This window comes from Heptranchias perlo, chromosome 5, assembly GCF_035084215.1.
Source record: "Heptranchias perlo isolate sHepPer1 chromosome 5, sHepPer1.hap1, whole genome shotgun sequence".
NCBI lineage: Eukaryota > Metazoa > Chordata > Chondrichthyes > Hexanchiformes > Hexanchidae > Heptranchias > Heptranchias perlo.
In genome coordinates, this window is record NC_090329.1 from 125318242 (window position 1) to 125328132 (window position 9891).

The 9891-nt window shown below is 44.4% G+C and overlaps 1 long non-coding RNA gene across 1 annotated transcript; it reads left to right on the forward strand.

The window, feature by feature from the left end:
• The first annotated feature begins 1026 nt into the window (after positions 1-1026).
• On the forward strand, positions 1027-7909 carry LOC137321527 (uncharacterized). The gene is made up of 3 exons (XR_010962845.1): positions 1027-1150; positions 4314-4488; positions 7887-7909. It is a non-coding gene; the product is annotated as an uncharacterized lncRNA (long non-coding RNA).
• Positions 7910-9891: the final 1982 nt, after the last annotated feature.

The following is a 9891-nucleotide window of genomic DNA, read 5'->3' on the forward strand; positions in this document are numbered from 1 at the left end:
TCATTTACTGAGTACCAATTCCTGAGTGATTTTAATTGTATTTAGCTCGTCCCCCGCTAGAGCCCCCTGTTTGTCCAGTGTTGGGTTATTCTTCGTGTTCTCTACCGTAAAGACTGAAACAAAATATTTGTTCAGCATTTTTGCCATCTCCATGTTTCCCACCATTAATTTCCCGGTCTCATCCTCTAAGGGACCTACGTTTGCCTTAGCCACCCTTTTTCTTTTTATATAACTGTAGAAACTCTTGCTATCTGTTTTTATATTTTTTGCTAATTTATTTTCTTAATCTATCTTCCCTTTCTTAATCAATCCTTTAGTTACTTTTTGCTGTCTTTTGAAGACGTCCCAATCTTCTATCCTCCCACTAAGTTTGGCTACCTTATATGTCCTTGTTTTTAGTCAGATCCTATCCTTAATTTCTTTACTTGGCCACGGATGGCTGTCATTTCTTTTACACCCTTTAACACACTTGTGCCTTGTTGATGGTGGAAAGGCTTTGGGGAGTCAGGAGGTGAATCACTCGCCGCAGAATACCCAGCCTCTGACCTGCTCTTGGAGCCACAATTTTAATATGGCTGGTCCAGTTAAGTTTCTGGTCAATGGTGACCCCCAGGATGTTGATGGTGGGGGATTCGGCGATGGCAATGCCGTTGAATGTCAAGGGGAGGTGATTAGACTCTCTTCTGTTGGAGATGGTCATTACCTGGCACTTGTCTGGTGCGAATGTTAGTTGCCACTTATGAGCCCAAGCCTGGATGTTGTCCAGATCTTGCTGCATGCAGGCTTGGACTGCTTCATTATTTGAGGGTAAATGAATAAAAGAGAAAACAAGGTGAATCATGAAGTGCTGATGCTCAGACTCCCATCAAAAACTCCGAACTCTCTTTAAAGCCCAGTCCATCCAGGACTTGAATACTGCTCCCAGACCTCGGTACCGAGGACAGTCCCCTCAACACAGGTGTTTTTTCAGTAACTGTACAGTGATGCCATGAGCTAATATTTTTGTACTTGTTGTCTTCGACTTACGAAGAGAATGAATTTCCAACCCTGCAATGGGTTGTAACAGAAGTTAGTGGAATGGATATGAAGAATGCAGTAATTACTGGCATGGACAAACTTTTGAAATATTCATATTTTTCCAATGCTGCAGGTATATCAGATCTTAATTAGTGTAACAAGACGGAATGTAAAGCAAACTTTCACTGTTTGACCTGTCTTATTTGAAACTACCTGTACAGAGAGATACACGGGTCCCACAATTCCACAGTTGGCCATCCTGGAGCTTGTTCTGGGATTGTGCCCACTGATGCCCTCCAGCACACCCCCTGCCAGAGTTTGTGGGGTCACTGGGAGGGTTCCACATTTAGGGTGCTACTTTGGCAGCGACCTGCCCCATGCACCATGAATCTGGTGTGGTCGCCACCTCAAGGGAGGGTGAAATGTCAAGGCCCCCCCAAACCCCAGTCATGGGTCTAATTGGCCCCTGAGTGTGGAGGCTGATCCAGGAGATAAGTTTCTCAAAATTAAGTTGTCCTCTCCAGAGTCCATACACCTTGCCAGGCTTAGATCCCACCAGTGGAGCCCACATGTGCCCCTGTGGAGCCCAATACACATCATCTTTCTCGGTGTGCCTGGTGCCATTGAAACACTGGGCCCCATGGAAGGAACTCCTGGCTTGGGGAGTCCACACTCTGGCCCCTACATCAGCCCACCATTCACCCTGTAAGAGGCAGAAAGTAGCTCTTTCCCTAACAACGCATTGTGGAAACTGGCAGAAATGATGGACAACCAATGTAACCAGGTCTTCCCCTTTTTATCAGGGTTTCCACTGGTCTCCTGCTCAAGTTACCATGGAGACCGTAGAACCATCCTGGAATTTCTGGGCCATTTTTGGTATCACACAACATTTCCAGAGTTTGTTTTTTGAGTTGACCCAGACTCAGGATAAAAATCGACAGTTTACAGTTTTTTTATATATAAGACAAAATGGTAAAAATTTAGTAAACAACTGAATCCAAACAAAAATCGATGTGTTTTAATTCACAGAGATAAGAAACAAAATTATAGAATGGTCATTGATTAAAACAGAAATTCATGACCTAATATCTGTAAGTGAAGCAGGGCTACAGCCGGGTCAGCATTGGTGATTCAATAATCCTGGGTATAAAACTTTCAGGAGGGACGGAATAAAGGGAGGAGGAGCAGCAGTATTAATTGGAAACAATATCAGAGAGCACTAGGATTTAAATAGAGAAGTGGGACAAACAAATTTCCTTTTCATTCAGCTGAGGAATAGGAAGGGATCAGTGACATTACTGGGGGTCTGTTGCAGACTGACAAACAGTGGAAAGAAATTGAGGATAAAATTTGGAGACAAATTAGAGAATCATGTCTAAATAAAAATGGAATAATTGTGGGAGAATTTAATTGGAATTATCGATTCATACAGCACAGCAGGAGGCCATTCAGCCCATCATGCCTGTGCCAGCTCTTTGAAAGGGCTATCCAGTTAGTCATCAATTAATTGTCAAAAAATATACTGGGACAGGGAAAATGTTTGTGGTGAGAAGGGGAGGTGGTGCTGCAGTGTGTTCAGGACTGTTTTCAGTATGTTCCTTCATTCTACCTGAGAGAGGAGGAACGACTAGACCTGGTTCTGGGTAATGAAATGGTCAAATAGGTGAACTAACAGTATGGAACATTGGGAAACAGTGACGACTATTTGGGTTCAGTGTAAGAATAGAAAAGCAAAAAGAAAAGTCCAGGATAAGGGCACTTGACTGGGAAAAAGCCAAATTATAACAGTGTAAAATGGGACCTTTTCCAGTTTAAATGGGCAAATAGAACCATAGATCAGCAATGGAACATATTTGAAGAGGATTTGGAAGGGGTACAAATCGGCATCGGCCCGAATTAAATGCCGTCGAGCTGCATGAGCGAAATGGACAAACTCGGCCATTTCTACCTGAATTTCACATTTGGGGTTCTACAACCCTTAAGACCCCAATTTGCATATTTAAGGAACCGCATGCCTGTTTCAGGTGGGTGCCCTGGCAGAATAATAATCGTCCGAGAAAGGTTGGCATCTGTTGCACTTCCAGTGCAGTTTAGGCACGACAGATCACAACATGAAACTCAGGGGTCGAACGCTGATTTTATGCTGGAAAAACAGGCAGTATTGAGTTAAATTTCTCCCCATGATGGTAGACCAATCACTGGGACCTGATGGTTTATACCTGAGGAAAGCTGGAGAAGAAATATCAGAGGCTCTAACTATGGTTAAATTGTGCCAGAGAACTGGGGTGTGACAAATGGGAAAACTCTCCTCAGAACAGGTGACAGAGATAAGTGAGGAACATCTCGCCCACTAGAACTCACTTCAGTTATTGATCAGTACCTGGCACCTGAAAATCCAGGGTTGGGGAAGGGCAGGAATGGTGAGTTTTGAGCGGTATCCTGATCAACCGGGTTTACAGCTCCTGTAAGAAGCTTCATAAATTCTAATTGGGGGGTGGGCAGGTGGGTCCTCCGTGCCCCCGCCCACCCACTCTCCCCCCCACTCTCCCCCCCACTCTCCGCCCCACTCTCCCCCCATTCTCCCCCAACATACCCCCTGTTTATGCAGTAAACCTTGGAGGTGAGACTGTGGAAATTCCCCGACGAACTGGGAATTGCACTCAGTACCCAACCTGAGAACTGGACCATCGGACGGTCTCAAGACTGGGGACCCGATCCCAGAGTGTCGATCTTCTTTACGGTGATGCCCTTTTGCTCCCTGTGGAGAATTGAAAGAAATTTGCTTGTCTTTTCTCTTCGGCCCTTCCCATATAAGATGCCGCTCCACCTGTCACCAACACAGCAGAGCGAGTGCCCTCTGTTGCACCTCTACAGACACGGGCTGCCCACCCACACTGTGGAAATGACCCCGGCCCTGTCATTTCAGATGAGGGTCAACCCCAAAGGTATTTCTGGAGGTGGAGCAGGGCCTCCAGAATTTCAGGGGTCCCAGAGTCTAGAATACAGGATGGAATTACTCAGTATTTGGAGAATCCAGATTTAATCAGAGCGAATCAACACAGATTTCTAAACGGCAGGTCACACCTGACCAAACTGATAGAATTCTTTGACGAAATAATCGAGACGAGGGATGAAGGAAATGCAGTGGATGTGGTTCATACAGATTTGAAAAAGCTTTTAATAAGGTCCACCCCAGTGCCGTTCCCCCTGCCCCCACCTGTAACTTCTGATTCACTCTGAGCAACTCCACGGTGATCTGCTAGTAAAATGCTGTAACTGTTTTTCTTTGTCTGCAGCGACAATTGTTCCTGTCAGTGCACCTTGGGTGATTCAAGGACACTTGGTAGATGGGACAGTGCAGCAGAAATTCAATGTGTCCCTTAATTTACCTCCTTTGATCATCAGTCCACCCGAACCAACTGATCCAACAGTTAAAATTATAAAGGAATCTTCTCTTCATTATTTTATCAGGTGAGCTTAGTTGGTAGTTTGTTGTGATTGATATTTCTCAACAACGGTTGCCATGGTAACACCACTCAGCCTGTAGTTAGACTGTGATCACTGGGCTGGTCCAGTCAGGTGGGGACGTTGGCCAATATTGATCATGTAATGAGGTTGTTCATGTCTCACATCCTTCAGTTCCTTCTTCTGAGGACACGGCTGGACCTCCACACTCACATTACTCAGGTTCATCTGGAGCACTGGACATGGCGGACCCACAATTCCTCGGGACACGATCCCAGGATGTGAAATCCATACACTGTAACTAAAGTCGTTGGGCTTTTCTCTGCTGGATTGTCCCATTAGTATTAGGCTCCTCTATTGTAACAATAATGGGGCCGGCTCCTGTATTTCAGATATTCTCACACGCACCACATTCTGTATCTTTGGGAAACACTTTCACTTTCTTTGATCAGTTCCGCACCCAAAATATAACATAATTTCATTGAGATGTTGTATGTTCTGTTCTACTGTAATTATTTTAAATATCCCTTTATCTGCTCTCTTCTGATCAGAGTCATGAATTACACGGTTCCAGTGTTACCGCCCACCCTCCAGTGCCCTGTGGAGGGGATATTTTCCACATATGTGTCTGGGCGATGAACGTCAGTGTGATTTACTGATCAGAGAGAGACTCAGAGCTGGGCCCAGTCATTTCCTCACTCCACATTCACCAACTCACACTGTCAATGAGGGTCACTACACAGCATGATCCCCGATGTGGACAGTGTCCTCCTCTCTGTCAGTGCACCTTTTGTTAGCAGCTGTAGTATTATTTTATCATCTGTGGATATTCCAGGACTGGGTGTTCCCACCGAGGAGTGGTGATCGGAGGGATCGCAGGTTGGGAGATCACGGCCATTGGGGTCTGATTTTCAGTCAGTTGAAATTGTTAACAGAAAATCAGGGGTTTTGGGCCTGTGATTGACTAACTGCTCCCTGTGAGCATCGATCCAGGAACCCCCCAATCAGGGAATTAGCCCTCATATCTGGAAAGCTCAGAGAAAGTGGGATTATTTCCTCTAAATGTACAGAATGTGGTGTAGGAGGAGTTTCTGAGATAGAAATGAAGGCTGGATGTGATCACTCTTTATATGGGTTGGCAGTATGTGGTAGAGTTGTTGTATGAAGACTACTTACTCCAGATTATAATTAATAAAACAATCACAACAGCACTCACAGGGCTGCTAGCTGCCCTTGAAGTTGCATCTTAGATTTTATCTAATAAATAACTGGGTGCAGAATAACCCCACACAGCGATCAGGCAATGGTGGGTCTGGGGCGGGAGGTCCTCCAGCTAAGGGAGACCTTAATTGGAGGAGAGACCACCCAGCAATAAAGAGAACTGTCAGAGCACCATGGTTGGAGATGACACAGTGCATCAATGCAGTCTCACTTGAGGCCCCAACCTGGGAGTTGGTGAGAAAGAAAATCTTTGATTTCTGTGAATGTAAGTGTGTGAACTAGTGACATCACTTTCAGAGATTATCTTTCCAAGCTTCTTTATTGCTCCTCACTTGGAGCAGCATCACAGAGGGGGAACGCAGGGCACTTTACCAACTGCTGATCCCAGACATGCTCATTCTCATCTGTTTCTCTGGGCCATGTTACCAAACCACTGTGCCGTCCATGTTGTTTATTAATGGGTTAAATATGAAGCACCAGGGATGTGACACCAGTACAAGGGTCTCACAGCTCCATGTTCGCACACTCACATCAGGTGGCTGTTGTCCTGGTAACATTGGTAGAACTGATCTTCTCTCACAATGAAGGGTGGATAAAGGGGAACCAGTGGACGTAGTGTATTTAGACTTCCAGAAGGCGTTCAACAAGGTGCCACATAAAAGATTATTGCTCAAGATAAAGAATCACTGGATTGGGGGTAATATTCTGGCATGTGTGGAGGATTGGTTATCTAACAGGAAGCAGAGTTGGGATAAATGGTTCATTCTCGGACTGGCAACCAGTAGCCATTGGTGTTCCTCAGGGGTCGGTGCTGGGTCCCCAACTCTTTACAATCTATATTAACGATTTGGAGGAGGGGACCGAGTGTAACATATCAAAGTTTGCAGATGATACAAAGATGGGAGGGAAAGTGGAGAGTGAGGAGGACATAAAAAACCTACAGGGAATTATAGACAGGCTGGGTGAGTGGGCGGAGATTTGGCAGATGCAATACAATATTGGAAAATGTGAGGTTATGCACTTTGGCAGGAAAAATCAGAGAGCAAGTTATTATCTTAATGGCGAGAAACTGGAAAGTACTGCAGTACAAAGGGATCTGGGTGTCCTAGTGCAAGAAATTCAAAAGGTTAGTATGCAGGTGCAGCAGGTGATCAAGAAGGCCAATGGAATGTTGGCTTTTATTGCTCGGGGGATAGAATATAAAAACAGGGAGGTATTGCTGCAGTTATATAAGGTATTGGTGAGACCGCACCTGGAATACTGCATACAGTTTTGGTGTCCATACTTCAGAAGAGACATACTTGCTCTCGAGGCAGTACAAAGAAGGTTCACTCGGTTAATCCCGGGGATGAGGGGGTGGACATATGAGGAGAGGTTGAGTAGATTGGGACTCTACTCATTGGAGTTCAGAAGAATGAGAGGCGATCTTATTGAAACATATAAGATTGTGAAGGGGCTTGATCGGGTGGATGCGGTAAGGATGTTCCCAAGGATGGGTGAAACTCGAACTAGGGGGCATAATCTTAGAATAAGGGGCTGCTCTTTCAAAACTGAGTTGAGGAGAAACTTCTTCACTCAGAGGGTAGTAGGTCTGTGGAATTTGCTGCCCCAGGAAGCTGTGGAAGCTACATCATTAAATAAATTTAAAACAGAAATCGACAGTTTCCTCGAAGTAAAGGGAATTAGGGGTTACGGGGAGCGGGCAGGAAATTGGACATGAATTTAGATTTGAGGTTAGGATCAGATCAGCCATGATCTTATTGAATGGCGGAGCAGGCTCGAGGGGCCGATTGGCCTACTCCTGCTCCTATTTCTTATGTTCTTATGTTCTTATTTCTTGCATTGGTCCTTTTCATATCTGCTGGGAGGAGAAGGCCACAAATAACAGAGGGCAGCACTCGGCAACAGAAGGGTGGTCACCAAACCTTTGACCCTTGACTCCTTATAAGGAGATAGCCATCAGGATTACGGGATTGGGGCAACAGAGGGACTGGGGGATGGTGAATTCAGAGGCCTCCAAATGGCGAACATTCCTAGTTTTAAATTCCCAGGGGGTAATTCTGTGATCCCATTTACCAAGGCCGGTGGGAGTGATGAGACCATCTTTCTGTCAACCTGCTTGGTTTTCATACAGGCTTTGATTGGAGAAATTAAAAGTCTTTTCATTCCTAATTATTTTGCAGGACTTTCCATGACAAGACTGACGTCCAAAACCATGGCTCACTGGTCAAGGAATTCATGAAGGACTTGGAAGATGGTCAACGATCCTTTTATAAGAGTTCCTTTTTTATTGCTTGGTATAAGAGACATGGGCTAATGCAAATAGTCTTTCTGAAGAAGGAACAGTAGAATTTTTCTGAAAGGTTCTATTACCTTTACAGATATCAAACAGTGAGATGTGCTTAACTCTATCCTTAATCTTCAGGTGGGCCTCCTGCCAACTACACATTGGATTTAACCCTGTGCATGAGACAGTATTGGGATTTTGATCGATTCTCCCCATGTCCCATCCCAAGAGCCCTGTGCATGGTGACCCTGTTTATAAATACTGCCCTTTCCTGGCAGTTGGCAGGTTTTCTCTCCCACCCACACTGCTGCACTGAAGACAAGGCTCGAGTTTTTCTTTCAAAAAATATACTTTATTCATAAAACTTGCAAAAATACATACAATACAGTTGTCATATCATATTTCAAATGTACACAATACAGATTATACAATTTGCAAGATACATAAAGTACAATTCAAATATGATTCCAACAATACAGTTACACATCGTACATGATGACAGTTCATGACACTCTCGGGTTCCTCAATGCATTATAATCAATACAGCTCGTTGATTACAGATTCATTACAGGTACATTACATTTCATGACATAAATTTGTATTTTACATTCTGGGGCCGAGTGGGTTTTCCCTGATTGTAGCCCTTCGGTATACAATGGCGGGAAGGCCCTAAACGGTTGCCTTTCCCCACAGAGACTTTGTGGCGGCTGCACCCAGCTTCAGTGTGTCCCTCAGCACGGAGTCCTGGACCTTGGAATGTGCCAGTCAGCAACACTCGGTCGAGGACTTGCACTGGAAGACCAGCAAGTTTCGGGCTCTAGTCTTCTATCCGACACTACCTGGTTATCACACTTTTTATAGTGGGCCTATCTTTGGGTAAGAGGGATTAATCTCCGCATTAATTTCCCTTTTCTGTAATCGTAATTTAAATGAATCGTGCACAGACTGAGATTGAGATGGATCTGGTGGCAGATATAGTTCCAGGATGTTCTATCTTCACACAGCGATGGGTTATGTTTCTGTTTATCCCAGTCATGCTGATCAGAACATTTAAAGGTGATGTGAAAAGAGCCAATAGAAAATGGAAAGTGTTTCAGAGCACAGAGTATTGAAGTTGTTCCATGTGGAATCATGGAGTGGTCAGATGTGGGATCGTACCTGGGGTCTCTAACTCTGTGAGTTGCTGACCACAGGCAGAGACCAGGTGCTTCCACAGAGCAAGCTGTCACCAGGCCCCTCTCACACTCCTTTTGATGCCCAGCAAAAGTATGTCTTTCCTGGGGCAGATTGTCCACTCAGCCTCAAATATTCAGCAACTAACAACATAATTCATTCAGTTAAATGGTTTAGACAACATGATGTGCATTTTATCTGCAAGAGTTAGTTCAACACTGAACAATTAAGAGAATATTTGAACTGTAAAAGCACAGTGTGTTTAATATTTGTAAAATGTTGAGGCTTTCATTACATCATCTTGAAGAATTTCCTCCTGTGTTTAAATTGTTCTGTCTCCTGTACTCTGAAATATTAATGGGAATAGACTGTATAACAGACAGTGTCGACTGGACGCTGTGAACTGTAGGAAGAGCAATACACTCACTGGAGAAACCTGCTAATGGGGACCCCCAGTTTGGCCATAGTCAGATCAGCGCAAATCCAGAAACGGATGATAGTATAAATTTCAGATTCAGATCTCCTCACACCTATACTGGGTGCTCACACTTGGAATATACACGGACTGAATCTGTGATTGAGAAAATGATCTATTCAGATATTGCTCCTGTTAACAGGCGGCCCATTCACAGGCTTCTCTTGTGGTGTAAATAATCCATTGTCTTCTAGCCTTTGTTTGTCTTTTGTTTTTCAAACTGCTGGGAATGTATTCTCACTGTGAAATAAAG